General features: G+C 37.1%; 1 protein-coding gene across 3 annotated transcripts in view; it reads left to right on the plus strand.

Annotated features, from left to right (window-relative positions):
• Nucleotides 1–23,672, plus strand: part of UNC13C (unc-13 homolog C) — a 651,156-nt gene that overhangs the window by 14,826 nt on the left and 612,658 nt on the right. For all 3 annotated transcript variants that reach the window (XM_073877030.1, XM_073877032.1, XM_073877031.1), the window contains 3 exons: nt 3,662–3,761; nt 6,995–7,115; nt 8,490–8,561. The gene's annotated coding sequence lies outside the window, so the exon portion shown is untranslated. The remainder of the gene's footprint in view (nt 1–3,661; nt 3,762–6,994; nt 7,116–8,489; nt 8,562–23,672) is intronic.

Here is a 23,672-nt window from a genome sequence, read left to right on the forward strand (position 1 = left end):
AATTTTATTTCTTTGTTTTCAATTTGGATGCTTTTTTTCCCTCGCCTAATTGCTCTGGCAAGGACTTCCAATTCTATGTTGAATGAAAGTGGGGAAAGTGGGCATCCTTGTCTTGTTCCTGTTAGCATTGTTATTATGTTGAGGTATATTCCGTCTACACTTTGTTGAGAATTGTTACCATGAATGGATGTGGAATTTTGTCAAATGCTTTTTATACATCTACTGAGATAATTATATAATTTTTATCCATCATTTTATTAATATGGTATATCATGTTGATTGATTTGCAGATGTTGAATCATCCTTGCATCCCTAGAATAAATCTCACTTGGTCAGAGTATGTGATGCTTTTAATGTATTGTTGAATTCAGTTTGCTAATATTTTGTTGAGATTTTTGCATCTATGTTCATCAGGGATGTTGTCCTGTAATTTTTTGTGAGTGTGTGGCGTCTTTGTCTGCTTTTGATATTAGAGTAATGCTGGCCTTGTAAAATGAGTTTGAACATGTTCCCTCCAATTTTTTGGAATTTTGAGAAGGATAGATATTAAAGTGTTTGGTAGAATTCACCAGTAAAGCCATTCAGTCTCCTTACTAGTATCAGTCTATTCAAACTTTTTATTTCTTCCTGATTGTCTTAGAATATAATATGATTGTAAGAATTTATGTATTTCTTCTAGATTGTCCAATTTTTTGGCATATAATTGTTGATCGTCTCTTAAATGATCCTGTGCATTTCTGTGGTATCACTTGTAACTTCTCTTTCATTTCTGATTTTATTTTTTTGAGCCCTTTCTTTTTTTTTTCTTGGTGAGACTAGCTAAAGGTTTGTCAATTTTGCTTATCTTTTCAAAGAACCATTTCTTAGTTTTATTGATCTTTTCTATTGTGTTTTATTTTATTTATTTCTACTCTGATCTTCATTATTTCCTTCTACTATGGGCTTTTTTTTGTTCTTATTTTTCTAGTTCCCTTAGGTGTAAAGTTAGATTGTTTATTTGAGATTTTTCTTCTTCTTTTTTTTGGGGGGGGGTAGGCCTGTACTGTTATGACCTTACCTCTTAGACCATTTTTTTTGTTGCATTCCATAGATTTTGGTATGTTTTATTTCCATTTTAATTTGTCTCTAGGTATTTTTAAAATTTTTTTCCTTTGAATTCTTTATTGACTCAATGGGTTGTTAAATAGCATGCTGTTTAACATCCACATATTTTTGCTATTTTCAGTTTTCTTCCTGTAACTGATTTCAAACTTTATACCTTTATGGCCAGGAAAGATGCTTGATATGATTTCAGTCTTATTAAATTTATTGAAACTTGTTTTGTTTCTTAATATGTGATCTATCCTAGAGAATATTCCATGGGCACTTGAGAAGAACATGTATGTATTCTGCTGCTTTTGGAGGAAATCTTCTGTACATATCTATTATGTCTATCTCATCTAATGTGTTGTTTAAGGCCAATATTTCTTTATTGCTTTTTGTCTGCATTATCTATCCATTGATGTAAATGTGGTGTTAATGTCCCCTACTGTTACTGTATTGCTATCATTGTCTCTCTTTAGGTCTGTTGATATTTGCTTTATTTATTTAGGTGTTTTTATGTTGGGTTTTTTTTTTTTAAAGATTTTTATTTTTATTTATTTGATAGAGAGAGAAAGAGAGAGCACAAGCAGGGGAAGTGGCAGGCAGAGGGAGTGAGAGAAGCAGGCTTCCTGCTGAGCAGGGAGCCCGATGATCAGGGGACCCTGGGAACATGACCTGAGCTGAAGGCAGGCACTTAACGACTGAGTCACCCAGGCACCCCTATGTTGGGTGTTTTATGTTAGGTATTTTTATGCTGTATATATTTACAAATGTTGCATCTTCTTGTTGGTTTGACTTTTTTATAATTCTCTAATGCCTAATGCCCATCTGTGTCTCTTACTACAATCTTTGTTTTAAATACTATTTTGTCTAATACAAGTATAGCTACACCAAATTTCTTTTCATTTCTATTAGCATGGAATATCTTTTTCTATCTCTTCACTTTCAGTCTGTGTTTGTCCTTATATCTGAAGTGAGTCTCTGTAGGGAGCATATAAATGAGCTTTTTAAAAAAAATCCATTCAGCCATTCTATGTCTTTTGATTGGAGAATTTAGTCCATTTACATTTAAAGTAATAATTGATAGGTTTGTACTTACTGTCATTGTATAATTGTTTTCTGGCTGTTTTTGTAGTTTCTCTCTGTTCCTTTCATCTTCTCTTGAAGTTTGATGATTTTCTTTAGTGTTATGTTAGATTCCTTTCTCATTTTCTGTTGTGAATCTACTATAGGTTTTTGCCTTGTGGTTACCTTGAAGCTCAAATATAACATCCTGTATGTATAATAGGTGATTTTAAGTTGACTGCAACTTGAGTTTGAACTCATTCCAAAGCTCTTCATTTTTAATCCCCTTCCCATGACTTATGTTGATGTCACATTCAATCTTTTTTTAATGTATCCCCTAACTAATCACTGTAGATTTAGTTAATTTTATTACTTTTATCTTTTAACCTTCATCCTAGCTTTATGAATGATTAATTCACTACCTTTACCATAAATTTATCTTTACCAGTGAGATTTTTACTTTTGTATGTTTTCTTGTCATTAATTAGTGCCATTTCTTTAGCTTAAAGAAGTCCCTTTAACACTTCTATTAAGGCCAGTTTAATGTGATGAATTCCTTTAGCTTTTGTTTGTCTGGAACACTTTATTTCCCTTTTAATTCGGAATGATAATCTTGCTGAATAGAGTATTCATAGTTGTCAGGGCTTTTTTTTTTTTTTCCTTCTTTCCCTTTCAGCCCTTCAAATATATTGTGCTTCTCTCTTCTAGCCTGCAAAATTTCTGCTGAAAATTCTGCTGATGGTCTTTTGGGACTTTCTTCATATATAACAAGATTTTTTTTTCCCTCTTGCTGCTTTTAATAATCTCTCCCTGTCTTTAACTTTTGACATATTAATTATAATGTGTCATGTTGTGTGCCTCTGTTTTCTTTCATTTGCAACTCTCTGGGCTTTCTAGATCTGGGTGTCTATTTTCTTCCCCAGGTTAGGGAAGTTTTCAACCAATATTTCTTCAAATAAGATTTCTACCCTTTTTGCTCTCCCTCTTCCTCTGGGAGCCATATAATGAGAATGTTAGTCTATTTGATGTTTTATAAGTTTCTTAAACTATCTTCATTTTTTTTCATTCTTTTTTTTCTTTTTTCTGCTCTGATTATTTGAGTTCCACTGCACCATCTTTAAGCTGACTTATCTTTTCTTCTCTTTCATCTAATCTACTCCAGAACCCTTCTAGTGTGTTTTTAAGTACAGTCATTATTCTTCAGCTCTGTGAATTCTGTTTGGTACTTTCTTGTATTTTGTATGTCTTTGTTGAAGTTTTTACTGTGTGCATCCATTCTGCTCCCCAGTTTGGCAAGCATTTTTTATTACCAGTGCTTTGAATTCTTTATTAGGTAGATTACTTCTCTGTATTTACTTGGTTATTTATTGCTTCTTTCATGGCAGATGCTCTCTGGTGGGCATCAATGTGCAAAACAACAGTTTTCACATTTTGTGTCCTTTTCCTTAAATCTATCTGCATGCTTCTTTCCTGGCTCTTTTTGACTTTAATATTCCAATTTTTCTTTTTGCAGGCTCCTGAGAAATTATCCAAGTGATATTCACCATTGCTCTTGAGTCCACATATATTCTTACCATTGGCCACTTCTCTTTCCACACAAAGTGGATGATCAGGTAACCTACCTCAAATTCTGCCCATTGGGAGGATTTTCCTTCACAGCTGTCACTCAGTGCCATATTAAGTGGGACTATGTAGCAGTAGTCCATTTTCATGGACTTCCTACATATTGAGACCCCCACATGCTGAGACAACTCATCCACACACTAAGCTCAGATTGTTTTCTTCTTCCCTTAGTTGTCCTTATGGGATATCTTCCAATAAGGATATGTGTGTATGTGTGCATGTGCATGTACACATGTGCACATGCATACACACACACACCCCGCCACACACACACGTATTCTGAGGAAGAGGCATTGGTGCAATAGTAGTGGATGACAAAGATCTATACTGCATATTTGTGCAGCTTACTTGTGCCCTGTGACACTGTTCATGCCTGATAATGCCAGGTATACCATTTCCATTTTATAGTGAATTGCTATTGGGTCCATCCAATCTTAGGATTTGGTGAGTCAAACAGAACTAAGCTCATGATAAATAGTTCTAGCAGCATGGTCAGTTGATGCCACATATTCAAGTACTCTGCATGTATTTGGGCCCAGTTGCAGATTGGGAAATATTTTTTTGAATAGTGCATAGGTCTCCACTGCAGATGGCATGAACTTTCTCCAGAATCAGGGAGTCAATATTGTGATTCTCCTATTGAGTCTGACTATAATTCCACGAAGTGACTTATTTTCTTCTTCTTTTTTTTTTTTTTTACCACAGATGTCTCTGTCCATAGTGTGTGAACCATGTCAACCTTTGATATTACCAGTATATGGGCTATAGGAATATTCCCAAGTATGGTTTATGTTACTTCCAGAACCCACAGAAGCTACTACATTTTGAGACAATGACTTATTTTTTATTTTGGAGAGGATATCTGGGTATGCTCTAGACCACTTACTCTGAAAAACTACACTGTTGTGGAATTCTGAATCATCATAGGATTAATTTTACTCTAGAGCTCATATGTCTTATTAAGTTCTTCTTGTTCACCTTCTTGCCAACTTTTACTCACTGGATCCAATTAACAGGATATCAATGTAGTGGTCAAATTGTTCTTCTGAATACTCAGATGGTCTAGGTCCCAGTGGGAGAATTAACGTAGTTTCTGGGCAAGATTGTATATTCTTGTCTGCCCCACTTGAATGTGATCCGCTTCTGAACTATTTTCCTGATAGTATAGAAAAGTGTAAATTTGCCAGTTCAATGACCATATACCTTGTATCTGAGGCTATGTTAATCTGCTCTAACAAAGATATCACATCTGTGAGCCAACTGCAATTGGGGTGACTACTTTGTTGAGTTTATGGTAGTTCACTTTCATCTTCTAGGATCTATTTGGCTTTTGTAGAGGCAAATCTGGTAAACTAAAGGAGATGAATTAATATGAATCTGATGGAGACCATGACCCTGCATCACTTAAATCTTTATGTGTAATACTGATCTCTTCATTCCCTAGAATGTGATAATGTTTTTTATTTACTTTCTTGGCCTTCTCCATTATATCTCTTATCCCACAGGCCAAGGAATCAATGTGGAGGTTCTGCCAACTACCACATATATTCATTCCAATTATACACTTAAAGACTGAAAAAACTATTGGTGGGTGAGTCCACAGACTCAGTGGATCATTGAGAGTCATAGCTGAGCTAAGACTACATTTAATATCTGTTCTTATATGCCCCTACTCTAAAAGAAGGTTATAATGGTGTTCAGGTCACTTAGTATCAGTGTCAACTCAGACTTATGTCTCACAGTTCTCAGAATATTTGGATAATCTCTTCCCTAGAATATGATTATACAAGTAGGTACCTTGGTGAAGGTCTGTGGGAATTATTACCATATTCATTTGTTATGGTGTACTGAGGTCCAAACCTCACTGAGACCTGGCCTCTCCTTCAGTCAATAGGTTCTGGATTTGAGTATTGGCTCAGGTCCAGAAAGTGGGTAGAAGTTTTATCTTTTTATTGGCAAGGCTGTCCTCAATCTCTTGATCATCTAGCCATGGTTTCTTTGGCTTTTCTAAATTAAACATTATCTGTGGGGGAGTGTGCATCTATTTTTACTTCTAGGAACTGCATTCTAACCATTTCTTTAGCTCTGAGTTGCCTCATGGCTGCCATTCCAACATTGCAGCTTATTATGATGATTGTACCTACTATGTTTTCTGATAGTTAAATGCTACTACCTAACTTCATTTGTTCTGTGAGCCTATCATTGCTATTGTTTTAAAAGCCTAGTTCTGTAACATTCCTAGCCTATAGAGGGTAGCTACCACTGAGATGTTCAGTGATGCCACTGAGAAACTTACTGTTAAATGATGTGTCCTGAGCCATGAGAGACGATGGACTCTGAAAAACAAACTGAGGGTTCTAGAGGGGAGGTAGGTGGGGAGATGGGTTAGCCTGGTGATGGGTATTAAAGAGGGCATGTTCTGCATGGAGCACTGGGTGTTATGCACAAACAATGAATCATGGAAGACTACATCAAAAACTAATGATGTAATGTATGGTGATTAACATATAAAAAAAATGATGTGTCCTCCCATGGAACATTTTTGGCTGATGAGTTTTTTTACTTTATGTAGTATAGCCACTCTAGAACATCCACTTCTCTGAGACTTATGATCCCTCCCTCTACTATTTGCCATATTTTTTCTACTTAGTGCAGACTATAATTTTTTCCAAGTTTACAAGAACCACTATAGTTCTGTGTTATACTGTCTTCTGTGGTCCCTGCCAGGTGATAAATTCAGTATCATAGGAGAATGCTTCCATAGCAATACATTCTTTCCTATTTAACTTCCTATACCTCTGCATTGATCCAGTACTGACAGATTCCAGTTAATAAGTACTCTCTCAATTCCTCTGAGTACATATAAGTGCATATATGTTGGTGAGGTCCTACAGTTTCTTCAACATGGAGTCTCTTTCCTCTCTTAACAGACCCCACATTTACTCAGCTGGATTATGTCATGACTTTACCCTAATTATTGATCTGAAAGCTCATGAAAGTGTTTGTGGTAGGTCTTTATGAAGAATGCACAGATTTTCCTGCAGGTTAGAGACCTCTGCATTGTCTTCAAACAAGGATAGAACACTAGCTGCTAATAGGGAGTGGGCCACCTTTGCAGTCTCAGAGAGTTCAGGGGAATATGAAGATTCAAGAGTTTAAGTGAATTAATCCAGATGTCCCCATCTCATGACTCACAGTCCCATTTTTTTTTTTTCCAATTTAGGCCCTGACCTTGGAATACCCAACCTGCCTAAGTTGACAATTAAAGCTTCTCTGGAGCTCTGCCACTCTTACAATTTATTCCTGGGCCTGGTGCTCAGCTTTTTCTGCATCTGCTGCAAGAGGTAAGAATTTATTTATCTGGTGACATGAACATTCGTTGTATTTACACTTAGCCTCAAATTGGTGATTAATCACGTTTAGCCTTTGATTATCTTTCTTCACTGCATCCGGAGGCCCCAACATCTGCTATTCTATTCCATAGTGGTAATTGCCTCCTCTTCTCAGCCTTTCAAATACTTTGAGATATTGCACACATGAATTCATTTCCTTCTACTGGTATCACACCTCAGTCTACCACTGGTAAATATTTTAACAATTGCATTGCTTCAGTACACCACAGGCTATCAGTTTTCCATATAGCATTAGAAATTAGTTCTCATTGCCAGTCCACCAAAGAAAAATCCAGATAAAATATGTCAGTTTAGAATCACTTCCTCAGTGCTTCCTTGGTACCAATTTTCATTCCCTGGGAATAACTATGGGAATGACCCTGGGAAATAAACTATGAAAGATATGTGTATATATATATACATACATATATAATCTTTCAGATTTGGTAGAGGGAGAAGCTGAACTGCAATATCTTTGTGATAGAGGCTTTAGCTAATCTTACAGGAAGCTCTGATACTGGCATGGCCCCTGCAGTACAGCATAGGGGCTAGGTATTTGAACACTCACATCAATTAGTCATTGGCTATGGGTTACCCTAGAAGAGAGGCAATAAACCCCTTGGCCATGGGCCATTTTTAGAGAGTGACTTAATCACATGCCTTTGGCAATGAACACAATACTCTTGGCAGTTGAAAGAATGAGTGATTCAGTCCTGAAGGGGGTATCTCTGTGGTACACCACAATTCTGCCACACTTATCTTTTCATTAGTTCTGAAAGTAGAGTCAGATGGGAGGCTGGAGTACAAATATTATGATTGAGATTACATTGATTTTAATTTCAAAGGTATACAGAGAGTGTATGTTCTCTGGATACCTTTTTTTTTTTTTAATGTCTTTCTTTTGCTGAAGGCATAGAAGTTTACTTGAAAGGTTTTCTCACTGATTATTTTTTAAGTTATTTTTTTCATTTATATTTCTAAAATGTTTTAAAAAAAATAGCACGTTGTGGTTCCTGGTTATCAAAGAGAGTCTCTCTAATTTAACAGCATTCTTCTAGGTCTTTGCTTTCTAGTTGTCATCAAAGCCTAAATGAAGGATATGGACTGAGTGAGGGGGAACAGACAAGTGCAGGTCCAATCAGAGCCTGAATCTTAAGGTGGTTTTCTGGGAGGGTGGAAGGGCTTACCTTCCTTTGTGAGAGGGGTCTTTGGAAAATCTGAATTTGGATAGATAGACATTGTATATTTTAACTCCTGTTGTTATCAGATGTATTTTTGTATTGCCTTTTTAATTTCTTTCTATTTTCTTATTTCAATCTACACCAGCATCTAGACTTGCCAAAGATCAAGTTACCAACTGCTTTCATTGTGATTATTTATTCCCAGATGCTGTTTGAGGTAAGACCTGGCTGATGCTAAGCATGTTTTAGTTTTAACCTGAAGAGACTTTACTTGTATAATTTAGTAATCCATACTAAAAAAGTATAAGACATTTTTAAAGAACTGCCTTGATATTTTGAGTTCTTTATTGGTGGCATGTATTATCTATTATTATATGGGACATGCTCTATCTTTGCTGAAAAAGCTAAAACATGTCTTGCTCTTAGGAATTTTGAAATAATTTCTTTATGGCTTTTCTTAAAAGCACCTTGTGATACAGGAAAAGGAAATTACAGGTCTGTTTAGTGAGAAACTAATTTTAATTTTACTTACAAGTGCCACACCCATTTTGCTTGCATGCTTTGAAGCATAAGTAATTGACTTTCACCCAAGAGTTAGAATCAAATGAAGTTCCATTGTGTGAAGAGAATTGCACTGCATCTAATACTCCAAAGGGGAAAGGAACAAGATACTAATTATGAAAGCATCTAAGTTTTGGTCTGTTGCCATGTTGTACAACATTTATTAAAATTTAAAATTCTCACTTTTGCTACAGAACAAGGATGCATCTAGCGTTATGCATAATTGGTGAGGTGAGAACAGCTAGGAAGTCCTATCAATAGCCAAGTGTAAAAGTCTCTGGTGAGGATTAAGTGAATTTATGTTTTTTAATGTGTATAGTATAATGACTGGAATATATTAGGACCTACAAAAAATGCTTACATTTTTGTGAATTTTTGTTTTGTAAAAGAAGATATTGACCTAAAGTGAACACTGACAAGGGCCTGACCAGGATGCTGGCTCTGGAATGTGGAAAGGAGGTATGGGGAATGACAGAAATTATGAAGTTAAGGACCATAAGATTTAGAACTGGCTAGAAGTTTGGGACAATAAAAGAGAGGAATTAAAGGCCCTGAAGTTCCAGTCTGTATAACTAGGAGAATGTTTATTTTGTTAATTAGTACTGTATGAGAAATATAGATAATATAGTTTATGAATAAAGATGATTTGAAAAATATTGAATTTGAGTTGTTAATGGTCATTCAGACCAACTGACCAACACATAACTAGGAATTAATGCAAAGAGAAGAAGCTAGAAGCAGATATATTAATTTGGTAGTTAGAAGAAAAAGGAATAAAAATCTGAAAAGAGAAAGAAAAGCCAGTGAGGGACCTTGTTAAGGTTTCTTTGTAAAGGAGAACACTTATTGAAACTGATATCTCATCATACCTTAGACAAAACTCATAATGGCCCCAGACCTAGGCTTAAGAGAACAGTCAGAAACAAAGACATTTCCTCCTTCTGTGGCCATATGTTCTCTCATTACTGGATTCTTTTGTTTTTCTGAAAACAAGTCTTCACTGCTCATTTTTAACAAAGTCAAAAGTTGACTGCTCAGGTCACAACTTTATGTCACTTCCTTGTTGAAATGACTGAAAAGATCTGACAAACTCCATGTTCAACTCCTGATTCCCAAGAGAGGCCCGACTGGCCCAGTTTTTATCATGTGATGACTCTGGTCAAAATAACTGTGTCCAGAGAGAGACTCCAGTAGGCCATGGTGTCATGTAGGTATATAGAATGATTTAAAGAAAGGCCAAGTGGTTAATGGCTTCAGATGCAAAAGATAGTTGTAGAAGATTTACATTTTATACAAACATTATTCATGCCCAATAGAAGAGGAATTTTAGTAGAGTTCTGGGGCTGGAATCAGAAAGCAAGAAGTTGAAGATGAATGGACTCATGAGGAAGTAGAGACCACAGGTCTACTCTATGCTTTGGAAGACTTTGGTGGAAGATGCAGTAGTCTGAGGAGGTAAAAGCATTTATTCTGGTCTTTTTAAATTTGAGCCACTTTGTCTCTATAAAATGGCATCTCATTTTCTTTTTAATTTGCATTTTTCTGATAATTAATGCTGTAGAACAAATTCCATATGCTTATTGGACAGATAGAAATCAGTCTGAAATGGTCACTAATTACTAATCAATTGTATTCCTTTTATTATTTTTTTTACCTATATATATATTTTTTATTGTTATGTTAATGATCATACATCATTAGTTTTTGATGTAGTGTTCCATGATTCATTGTTTGCGTATAACACCCAGTGCTCCATTCAGTACGTGCCCACATTAATACCCATCACCAGGCCAATCCATCCACCCCCCTGAACCCTCAGTTTGTTTCTCAGAGTCCATAGTCTCTCATAGTTCATCTCCCCCTCTGATTTCCCCCCTTCATTTTTCCCTTCCTGCTATCTTCTTCTTTTTTTTTTTTAACATATAATGTATTATTTGTTCAGAGGTACAGGTCTGTAATTCAACAGTCTTACACAATTCACAGTGCTCAACACAGCACATACCCTCCCCAATGTCTATCACCCAGCCACCCCATATCTCCCACCCCCTACCACTCCAGTAACCCTCAGTTTGTTTTCTGAGATTAAGAATTCCTCATATCAGTAAGGTCATATGATACATGTCTTTCTCTGATTGACTTACTTCACTCAGCATAATACCCTCCAGTTCCAACCACGTCATTGCAAATGGGAAGATTTCATTCCTTTTGATGGCTGCATAATATTCCTGTGTGTGTGTGTGTGTGTGTGTGTGTGTGTGTGTGTGTGTGTATGTATACCACATCTTCTTTATCCATTCATCTGTCAGTGGACATCTTGGTTCTTTCCATAGTTTGGCTATTGTGAACATTGCTGCTATAAACATCGGGGTGCATGTACCCCTTCAGATCCCTACATTTGTATCTTTGAGGTAAATACCTGGTAGTGCAATGCCTGGGTCATATGGTAGCTCTATTTTCAACTTTTTGAGGAACCTCCATACTGTTTTCCAGAGTGGCTGCACCAGCTTGCATTCACACCAACAGTGTAGGAGGGTTCCCCTTTCTCCACATCCTCACCAACATCTTTCATTTCCTGACTTCTTAGTTTTAGCCATTATGACTAGTGTGACGTGGTATCTCATTAAGGTTTTGATTTGGATTTCGCTGATGCCGAGTCATGCTGAGCACTTTTTCATGTGTCTGTTGGCCATTTGGTTATCTTCTTTGGAAAAATGTCTGTTCATGTCTTCTGCCCATTTCTTGATTGGATCATTTGTTCTTTGGGTGTTGAGTTTAAGGAATTCTTTATAGATTTTGGATACTAGCCCTTTATTTGATATGTCATTTGCAAATATCTTCTCCCATTCTGTTGGTTGTCTTTTGGTTTTGTTGACTGTTTCTTTTGCTGTGCAAAAGCTTCTTATCTTGATGAAGTCCCAATAGTTCATTTTTGCCCTTGCTTCCCTTGCCTTTGGTGATCTTTCTAGGAAGAAGTTGCTGCGGCTGAGGTCAAAGAGGTTGCTGCCTGTGTTCTCCTTTAGGATTTTGATGGACTCCTGTCTCACATTTAGGTCTTTCAACCATTTGGAGTCTCTTTTTGTGTGTGGTGTAAGGAAATGGTCCAGTTTCATTCTTCTGCATGTGGCTGTCCCATTTTCCCAACACCATTTGTTGAAGAGACTGTCTTTTTTCCACTGGACATTCTTTCCTGCTTTGTTAAAGATTATTTGACCATAGAGTTGAGGGTCCATTTCTGGGCTCTCTATTCTGTTCATTGATCTATATGTCTGTTTTTGTGCCAGTACCATACTCTCTTGATGATTACAGCTTTGTAATAGAGTTTGAAGTCTGGATTTGTGATGCCACCAGCTTTGCTTTTCTTTCAACCTTCCTCTGGCTATTCGGGTTCTTTTCTGGTTCCATACAAATTTTAGGATTATTTGTTCCATTTCTTTGAAAAAAGTGGATGGTATTTTGATGGAGATTGCATTGAATGTGTAGATTACTCTAGGTAGCATTGACATCTTCACAATATTTGTTCTTCCAATCCATGAGCATGGAACGTTTTTCTATTTCTTTGTGTCTTCCTCAATTTCTTTCATGAGTATTTTATAGTTTTCTGAGTACAGATTCTTCGCCTCCTTGGTTAGATGTATTCCTAGATATCTTATGGTTCTTGGCGCAATTGTAAATGGGATCAACTCCTTAATTTCTCTTTCTTCTGTCTTGTTGCTGGTGTATAGGAAAGCCTCTGATTTCTGTGCATTGATTTTATATCCTGCCGCTTTACTGAATTCCTGTATGAGGTCTAGCAGTTTTGGGGTGGAGTCTTTTGGGTTTTCCACATAAAGTATCATATCATCTGCAAAGAGTGAGAGTTTGACTTCTTTGCCAATTTGGATGCCTTTTATTTATTTTTGATGTCTGATTGCTATGGCTAGGACTTCTAACACTATGTTGAATAGCAGTGGTGATAGTAGGCATCCCTGCCGAGTTCCTGACCTTAGGGGGAAAGCTCTCAGTTTTTCCCCGTTGAGAATGATATTTGCTGTGGGTTTTTCATAGATGGCTTTTATGATATTGAGGTATGTACCCTCTATCCCTATACTCTGAAGAGTTTTGATCAAGAAAGGATGCTGTACTTTGTCAAATGCTTTTTCTGCATCTATTGAGAGGATCATATGGATTTTGTTCTTTCTTTTATTAATGTATTGTATCATGTTGATTGATTTGTGGATGTTGAACCAAACTTGCAGCCCAGGAATAAATCCCACTTGGTCGTAGTGAGTAATTCTTTTAGTGTACTGTTGGATCCTATTGGCTAGTATTTTGGTGAGAATTGTTGCATCCATGTTCATCAAGGATATTGTTCTGTAATTATCCTTTTGATGGGGTCTTTGTCTGGTTTGGGGATCAAGGTAATGGTGGCCTCATAAAATGAGTTTGGAAGTTTTCCTTCCATTTCTATTTTTTTGGAACAGTTTCAGAAGAATAGGTATTAATTCTTCTTTAAATGTTTGGTAGAATTCCCCTGGGAAGCCATCTGGCCTGGGCTTTTGTTCGTTGGGAGATTTTTGATGACTGCTTCAATTTCCTTGGTGATTATGGGTCTGTTCAGGTTTTCTATTTCTTACGGGTTCAGTTTTGGTAGTTTATACACTTCTAGGAATGCATCCATTTCTTCCAGATTATCTAATTTGCTGGCATATAGTTGCTCGTAATATGTTCTTATAATTGTTTGTATTTCTTTGGTGTTAGTTGTGATCTCTCCTTTCATTCATGATTTTATTTATTTGGGTCATTTCTCTTTTCTTTTTGATAAGTCTGGCCAGGGGTTTATCAATCTTATTGATTCTTTCAAAGAACCAGCTCCAGGTTTTGTTGATCTGTTTTACTGTTCTTTTGGTTTCTATTTCATTGATTTCTGCTCTGTTCTTTATTATTTCTCTTCTCCGGCTGGATTTAGGCTTTATTTGCTGCTCTTTCTCCAGCTCCTTTAGGTGTAGGGTTAGGTTGTGTATTTGAGACCTTTCTTGTTTCTTGAGAAAGGCTTGTATTACTATGTACTTTCCTCTTAGGACAGCCTTTGCTTCATCCCAAAGATTTTGAACAGTTGTGTTTTCATTTTCATTGGTTTCCATGAATTTTTTAAATTCTTCTTTAATTTCCTGCTTGACCCATTCATTCTTTAGTAGAATGCTGTTTAGCCTCCACATATTTAAGTTCTTTCCAACTTTCCTCTTGTGATTGAGTTCTAGTTTCAAAGCATTTTATTCCAAAAATATGCAGGGAATGATCTCAATCTTTTGGTACTGGTTAAGACCTGATTTGTGACCTAGGATGTGATCTATTCTGGAGAATGTTCCATGGGCACTAGAGAAGAATGTGTATTCTGTTGCTTTGGGATGGAATGTTCTGAATATATCTGTGAAGTCCATTTGGTCCAATGTGTTATTTAAAGTCTTTATTTCCTTGCTGCTCTTTTGTTTAGATGATCTGTCCATTTCAGTGATGGGGGGTGTTAAAGTCCCCACTATTATTGTATTGTTTTCAATGTGTTTCTTTGATTTTCTTATGAATTAGCTTATTAATTGGCTGCCTCCATGTTAGGGGCATAGATATTTACAATTGTTAGATCTTCTTGTTGGATAGACCCTTTAAGTAGGATATAGTGTCCTTCCTCATCTCTTATTATAGTCCTTGGTTTAAAATTTAAATTTCTGATATAAGGATTGCCACTCCAGCTTTTTTTGGTGTCCATTAGCATGGTAAATAATTTTCCACCCCGTCACTTTCAATTTGGGGGTGTCTTCTTGCAGACAGCATATCGATAGGTCTTGTTTTTTTATGCAATCTGATACCCTGTGTCTTTTAATTGGGGCATTTAGCCCATTTACATTCAGGGTAACTTTGAAAGATATGAATTTAGTGCCATTGTATTGCCTGTAAGGTGACTGTTACTATATATTATCTGTTTTTCTTTCTGGTGTATGTGACTTTTACGCTCTCTCTTTACTTAGAGGACCCCTTTCAACATTTCTTGTAGGGCTGGTTTTGTGTTTGCAAATTCCTTTAGTTTTGGTTTGTCCTGGAAGCTTTTTATCTCTCCTTCTATTTTCAATGACAGCATAGCTGGATATAGTATTCTTGGCTGTATATTTTTCTCATTTAGTGCTCTGAAGATATCATGCCAGTCCTTTCTGGCCTGCCAGGTCTCTGTGGATAGGTCTGTCGCCAATCTAATGTTTCTACCATTGTAGGTTACAGATCTCTTCTCCCCAGCTGCTTTCAGGATTTTCTGTTTGTCTCTGAGACGCGTAAGTTTTACTATTAGATGTCGGGGTGTTGACCTATTTTTATTGATTTTGAGTGGGGTTCTCTTTGCCTCCTGGATTTTGATGCCTGTTTCCTTCCCCACATTAGGGAAGTTCTCTGCTATAATTTGCTCCAATATACCTTCTGCCCCTCTCTCTCTTTCTTCTTCTTCTGGGATCCCAATTATTCTAATATTGTTTCATCTTATGGTACCACTTATCTCTCGAATTTTGCCCTCGTGATCCAGTAGTTGTTTATCTCTCTTTTTCTCAGCTTCTTTTTTTCCATCATTTGGTCTTCTATATCACTAATTCTCTCTTCTGCCTCATTTATCCTAGCAGTTAGAGCCTCCATTTTTGATTGCACCTCATTAATAACCTTTTTGATTTCGACTTGGTTAGATTTTAGTTCTTTTATTTCTCCTGAAAGGGTTTCTCTAGTATCTTCCATGCTTTTTTCAAGCCCAGCTATTATTTTTATAATCATCATTGTGAACTCTATATCCAGCATCTTACTAATGTCCGTATTGATTAGGTCCCTGGCATTTGGTACTGCCTCTTGTTCTTTTTTTGAGGTGAGTTTTTCCATCTTGTCATTTTGTCCAGAGGAGAATAGATAATTGAGAGAACAAAATGCTAACAAGGTAACAACGACCCCAGAAAAATATAGTCTAAACAAATCAGAACAGACCTGAAACCAGGGGAAAAGAAAGGGAAAGAAAGAAAAAAGAAGAAGAAAAAGAAAAAAAAGGATATCATCAGATATGATCATTCTGGTGAATAGATCAGTGCCACACACTGTATTTTCGGCATAGTTTGGTCTGTTAGAAGAAACTGCCTCCCAAAATTTTAAAGGAAGAAAAACTTATATATGTACAAAAATAAAGGTAAATAGGATGAGGGGATGGAATATGACTGTAAAGATGAAAATTATAAAAGATTTTATAAAAGGAATTGATAAGATCAAAAGTTGGGTGAAAAAAGAAGAGAAATTAAAAAAAAGCGGGGGGAGAATGTGATCAGGCAGGAGACTAGAATGAAGCCATACACTAGAGATTTAGGGTATATTTTGGTCTGTTAGAAGAAACTGTATCCCAAAATTTTAAAGAGAGAACAACCTATATATAGACCAAAAATAAGGTTAACTACAATGAAGAGATAGAATACGACTCAAAATGAAAAATAAAAAAGATTTTTAAAAAAGGGATTGATAAGATGTTGTTTGAAAAAGGGAAAAAGAAAAATTCAAAAAAAATAGAAAAAGAAGAAAAGAAAAAAAATTAACTTTGAAAGACTAAAGAATCATGGAAGAAAAAGCCATGAATTCTATGTGCAGTATTCCCCTAGCCCTGGAGTTCTGCCGTTCTCATTGATCAGTAAACTTGTCTTGGTTGGCTGTTCTTGCTGATCTTCTTGGGGAGGGGCCTGTTGCCATGGTTCCCAAATGTCTTTGCCAGAGGCAGAATTGCCCCACCCTTGCCTGTCCAGGCAATGTAATCTGCTCAGATTTGCTCTTGGGAGTTTTCATTCCCTGTAAGCTTTCCGTACAGCTTTGGAAGATGATAGTGAAAATGGCAGCCTCCCAATCTCTACCCTGGAGTTGCCGAGAACTTGGGGCCCCACTCCTCAGTGAGCCCCCAAAAGCAATCAATCACTCCTGTCTCTCCAGTCTCCGGCGCTACTCCATGCTCACCTGACCTCACCTGGCCTGTCACCGAGCATTTCTATCTGTGGCACACGACACCGTTTTGAGTCTTCAAACCCAGCAGATTCTTGAGATGTGCTCCCGCGCCGCTTCTCCTAGGGGAGAAAGGCAAGTCTCCCTAGATCTGCTGTTTGTTGGGTACCTTCCAGAAAGTGGTCGCTTTTCTGTTCAGAGAGTGCTGCTATTCTTTTCTTTGATCTCCTGTTGAGTTCGTAGGTGTTCAGAATGGTTTGATCCCTATCTAGCTGAATTCCTGGGACCAGATGAAATTTAAGTCTCCTACTCCTCTACCATCTTGCTCCTCCCAGTTTTCTTGTTTTTAAAATGAGAGTAATATTTTACCTTGTGGGGTTGTTTTGAGGACAAAGTATTTTAACATATTGAAGACCAGGTAGACATTGCCCATTAGGATAGAGATACCAAAAACTGTTTGGGAAGCACAGGGTTGTGTGTGTGTGTGTGTGTGTGTGTGTGTGTGTGTGTGTGTGAGGTGGTTTGTCTTACAGGAATCTGGGACCCTGCCTAGGCATAGGACACTAGGCTGGCAATGTGTCCTTACAACCTGGTGGGACGGAGATGTGAAAAACTTTAGAAGTAGCAGTGGCTCTTTTCCAGAATGGGTATTCTTCCTCAATGGCCTTACTTTATACAGCTAAATCTCTAGTAAAAATTCCAATCATGTCAAAATTACTCACAAGATTTTCTTTTAGAAATCACTTTTAACATTAAAGGATTTCCAGTTCCAGAAAATTGCAGACATTGCCTTTAGAAATCAAGGTAAATGTCAAATTATTTAGGATAGAGTTAGATTATCATATCAGAGAACATTGGGCACAGTAGAAAGGTGCCAAACTCTTGGATTAGATTGCTTTAGAGGAAGGCAGCACAGCGCAGGGAGAAAATAAAACAAAACAGTGAAGTCAGGGCAGGAGACCTGCATTTTCATTCCAGCTCTGCTGTGTGAACTCAGGCTAGTGTTTTGACCTTTCTGGGTTTTCACTGCATGCTGTGCCCAGTTTGCAGATTAGTGCTTCCCAAGCTGGATTCCCCAAGCCCTAGGTCCCTGTAGAGAGGCTATATGGGCTGTTGCTCACGTGGAAGCAGCAGGTAATATGGGACTCTAGCTCCAACCCAAGGAGCTCTGCTTTATTAATTGTATCATTGAGTTTCCACATCTGACTTTGAAAAAACAAAAAAAGGTGGATTTTATGGATAAAACAAACAAAAAACACGTAACTCGGCTCTGGGATGATAGCGTTCCAAGTTGCTCATCTGTAAGCCAGGGCACCTGTGCTCCGTTCTCTGTGTGTGTAAGTGAGCAGAAGTTGCAAAGCCTGAAATAGACGGTTTTTATCCTTAAGCAGTGTAGCTGGGAATAAGACAAGGCCATGTGCATTAGGCCAAGCTTATTGTAGGTTTCTCAGTCTCTTCTTTCTGACCTACCCTCCTACTTATCTCCTTTGGTAGCGGATTCTTCCCATCATCAAGCTTCTTTGTGTTCTCTCTCTTTGTGATCTCCCTCCTATTCTTGAGGAATATTCTCATAAGCACTTTATACCCAGATACAGAATGGCTGATAAGCCTTAAAACATAGGGTCCCCTTGGTGAGATTTTCATTTCAGCAAGAACCAAAATCTTAAATAAAGGGAGTAAAGCTCTAATAGTAGAAACTAGTATAGATTCTTCATGAGGGGGCAGTCCTTCTTCAACTGTAGTACATAGGAAACCCCCCTTTTTCTCTAAGGTTGGTCCGTATGGGCTTAACAGTACACATGGTGTTTATTAATAAGGACTCTGAAGCCAGTCAGTTTGGTTTTACAATTCTAGCTACGTAACTTCCTAGCTGTGTGACTTCGTGCTAGCTACTCAGGTTCCCGGTTCTCAGTTCCTTGATATGTAAAATGGATTAATGACAGTACCTATTGCAGAGCTTACAATCAGACATTAATGTAATAACCTATACAAAGCACTCAAGACAGAGTATGACATAAAATAAGCATTAAAAATGGAAAAGATGCCCTGGGTGTTATACACAACTGAAGATCTTTGAACACTACATCAAAAACTAATGATGTACTATATGTTGGTTAATTGAACATAATAATAAAAAAATGGAAAACATGTAAAAGAGCTATGTGATGAATAGAAGGTAATTAAGGACTAAATGTCATGGTTCAGATTATAAAAATTATATGAAAAAGAGAAAATGAGAGAATAGGAAAAGAAACTTTTGTGGAAAAGATTAGTCTTGATCTATCAATTAAATGATTGAGATTGGTATAACTGGAGGACACTCTAGGCAGTGCGAAGAACAAGAAAAGAAGAAACAATGAAAGAATAAGCTTAGTGCATCCATGGAACCATAAAGCAGCCTCGTGTAGAGGGTATGCAATAGTCTGTAGTAGGAGACTAAGAAGAAAAAAATAATATTTAGGGAACTTTAGGTGAAAATCAGTTTATAACATGGTTTAGAATGGTAGGGAATATTACTTGAATAGGTCAGTGAGCTATTGAAATATTACTTGTCTAATGTAAGGAGAATGTATAGTGAAGGAACCAAGTTTTGGAGTCAGGATTCCCAGGCAATTACTTTAGCAAGTAGACTTACCATTGTTAACCATGAACTGCAGATAATAACTTTACTAGGTTACCATGCAGATCATATGAGTTGATATACACAAAATTACCTTGTAGGTTCCAAAACTCTTTTTTTTTTAATTTTTTAAAGATTTTATTTAGGGGTGCCTGGGTGGCTCAGTCGGTTAAGCTCTCTCTGACAAATTAAATAAATAAAAGAGAGAATAAGCAGGGGGAGCAGCAGGCAGAGGGAGAAGCAGGCTCCCCACTGAGCAAGGAGCCCTATGTGGGACTTGATCCCAGGACCCTGGGATCACGACCTGAGCTGAAGGTAGACGTTTAACTGACTGAGCCACCAAGGCATCCCAGATTCCAAAACTCTTATAGAAGTATCGGTACTAGACACCATTATTTACCCCTAAAGTAGCAAATGGGAGTGAGTAAAAAAATGTAGATGGGTTATTGTTGGATGAAGAAATTCACATAATATCTATTTATGAAGAATAAAGAAGACAATTCATTTGACCTTCATTCCTGGGGAAATGGGTCTTTCTGTTTATTTTTATTTAATTTTATTTTTTTAAGATTTTATTTCTTTATTTGACAGAGAGAGAGAGAGAGCACAAGTAGGCAGAGCGGCAGGCAAAGGGAGAGGGAGAAACAAGGAGCCCTATGTGGGACTCGATCCCAGGACCCTGAGATCATGACCTGAGCTGAAGGCAGACGCTTAACTGACTGAGCCACTCAGGCGCCCCTTTCTGTTTATTTTTTAAAAACAATTTATTAGTTTAGGATAAACCTCTTAATCACTTTCTGGTTTGATCATTTTTGTTGAAAGAATTTTGATACATAAATGCCCAGTTCACCTACTTTAGTGCATTTGGTAAGAAACATAAAATTGTTTATTGATCTGAAAATGCTTTAACTTAATTCTGGTAAGGATTTAGCAATAAATTACTGTTTAAAGTTCATTAGCTCTTTTAGCCCAATAGTGCACCCAGCTTTATAGTCATATTAAATAGCTCTCTTACAAAATGAATTTAACATACCTGCAAAAAGTATTTTACTTCCTATTCAACCCTAGTATGCTTTTCAGAGTTAATACACTTGCAGTCTGAATCTGGGGTTGGAGTTGGGTTGTGTTTCTTGTTATTTACATGACCTAAGTCAAATTTCCTAAAAACTTGAAATTGCAGCTTTTTTAATCTGGAAAATAATAATACACATTTCATACAATTATGGGAATGAAATGAAATGAGGTAAATTTTAGAAACTTAGACACACATGGTGCTTGGCACATAGTAACAATGAAATACTATTACTAGCCTTTCCATAACAACATAGTCTAGTATTTTAATCTCTCTCAAAGTTCTTCTCAAATCCTTTCATTTTACCTCCAAACTTTATTACCAAAATTAATATGTGGCTATGTTAATAAAGGTAACGCAACTGGTGGGTAAATGTAAGATTTTGAATACAAGTAGTTGAGAATCATATGATGATATCCTGGTCTCTCCCCATCTTCTTAACCCCCCTTCCTCATAAATGGAGCTTCTCAACCTAAGTTTCAAAACTTGTCACATTCTGTTACCATTTTGCCAATCCAAGCTCCTCTCCCTCTAGTCCCTATCTTTCTCCAGAGTGGATGCTTCTCCCTCTTTGGACAGGACATGGATGTTTGTGATATATGCCTTCTGCTCAGACTGCATCTCTTTCTCTGGATTGTTTAAGTCCAGCAAAGCTATTTCAGGCTTCTTGGATCTCTATTGTTTATCTGTTGACTCACGGACTTATTGTCTATTCATTCATTTGTTTATATACTTATTTATACAACAAATATCACGAGTCTACTATATAATATGCAATATGGATATTTAAAGTTAAAAAGAACACAGCCTTAGCTCTCTAAGAGTTCACAGTCCTATTTGAGAGATAGAGACATAGATAACATATTTTACATAAATAATTTTTATAAGAGTTACCACAACAAGGGTACATTCAGGGCATTGTGGGGGCACACAGGAGGAAGTGCCGACTCAGAAGAGGTTAAACAAGTTGATGTTGATCCCTGCTGGGTCTAGGATATATAGATATTCTAGAGATGTTCATGAGAGAGACATGTGGAGATAGAGGAAAGAAGAAATGGTTGGAGGCAGAATGAACAGCATGAAAAAAGGCACACTGGTGAGGCAATAGTATGGTATTCAGGAACTGTTACTACCTCAGTGTGGCCGGGGCAGATGGGCTTGTGGGAGTGACAGAGAATGCATCTGCTAAAACTGGCAGAGTTTTAAGTAGGAGGATTTGTATCTTTTATTAATTTTAGAGAGGAGGATTTGAGAGAAGGGCCAGGTTAGAGTCGGGAAGACCATATAGAGTACAATGGTAATAGTTCAGATGAGAAATTGTGGAGTTCAGAACTAAGGCATTACTGGCAGGATGAGGTGACATATTCACATCAGTTTGAACAAGGGCTGGATCATATGGAAGCTAGAACGACTCCTGGGTATATGTCCTGCGGAAGTGGATAATTATGATAATAATAATTGAGATTAATAATTCAAGAAAATGACTAGGTTTTATGGAGTTTAATTTTGGGCAACCAAAATTGAATTGGCTGAAGTGGAGGCCAATTCTTTTTTTCTTTAAAATTAGTTTTAGTTTTAAATAAGTTTTAAATTTAGTTTCAAAATAAGTATACATCCGTGAAACCATCACCACAGTCCATGCCATAAACATATCCATCATCCCCAAAAGTTTCCACCCACCTTTTTTTTTTACTACTATTTTGTGATAGGAACACTTAACATAAGATCTACCCTCTTGGCAAAAATTTTAAGTATATAATACAATATTTTTTAAATTTTTTTATTGTTATGTTAATCACCATACATTACATCATTAGTTTTTGATGCAGTGTTCCATGATTCATTGTTTGTTCATAACACCCAGTGCTCCATGCAGAACGTGCCCTCCTCAATACCCATCACCAGGCTAACCCATCCCCCCACCCTCCTCCCCTCTAGAACCCTCAGTTTGTTTTTCAGAGTCCATTGTCTCTCATGGTTCATCTCCCCCTCTGACTTACTCCCCTTCATTCTTCCTCTCCTGTTATCTTCTTCTTTTTCTTTTTTCTTAAAATATGTTGCGTTATTTGTTTCCGAAGTACAGATCTGTGATTCAACAGTCTTGCGCAATTCACAGCGCTCAGCGTAGCACATACCCTCCCCAATGTCTATCACCCAGCCACCCCAATACAATACTATTAACTATTGGCACTATGCTATACAGCTGATCTCTAGGATTTATTCATCTTGTGTAACTGGAACTTTGTACGCTGAGGCCAATTCTTCAGCAAACATTCATTGAGAGCTTATCATGTATGCTGAGACAAGTTATAGTTTTTAACCTTAAAGAGGATATCATGAATGGAGAAAGAAATAAGATTGTAATAAGAAAAGTTCCAATTGCCTATGAACTGGGTTGTGGGAGAGTGTGGCAAAGAGAGAGAAAAGCTCAAGTGTGGGTGGTTGGTGAGGTCTTCACAGGACAAATGATTCTGGAGTTTAAATACAATTTTTACAGACAGGGTGGGCAAGATACAAATGATATTCTAGATAGAGAACAGAAAAGTTACTGAGGCGTGAAGGAGCATAGAGCCCTTAGTGAATAACAAGTCACTCCGTGTGGCTGGAATGTAGAGCAAGTGAGTTTATAGGTGCAACAGTGTGGACACAGGCCCTTGGGTTCATGTTTTTTTGAGGCAGGACTTCAGTTTGAACTTTCCTGCTCAAAATTTTGCCAACAATTATTGCCTAGAACAATAGTTCTGAGCAAACAATGCAGGTCAGGAAATGTACAATTTCATGAAACATCAGAAGCATTGACAAAATTGTTGCTCTCATTTAAACAAGCAGTATTTGTTTTGAGTTTTGATAGACTCCGGATCTTGGGTTGAATGATTGTTAGAACAGTTTATTGTGTGAAAGTTGGCTTTAAAATAATTTCCTTGCCTTCCTGTCACTTAACTTTCCAAAGTCTTCTCTCCACAAGGAGAGGTTGTCTGGGGGGCTTGTAATTACTAATGAATATCAAATTGTTTTAGATAAGAGGAATTAGACTCTAACAGTTTATGAAACCCCGAAGACAAGGACTTCTTTAGAATCTGTCTCTTTCTCTCCTCCATCTTTAT

This window comes from Callorhinus ursinus, unplaced genomic scaffold, assembly GCF_003265705.2.
Source record: "Callorhinus ursinus isolate GAN/ISIS: 27379988/994484 unplaced genomic scaffold, GSC_fseal_2.0 scaffold25, whole genome shotgun sequence".
Classification (NCBI taxonomy): Eukaryota; Metazoa; Chordata; class Mammalia; order Carnivora; family Otariidae; genus Callorhinus; species Callorhinus ursinus.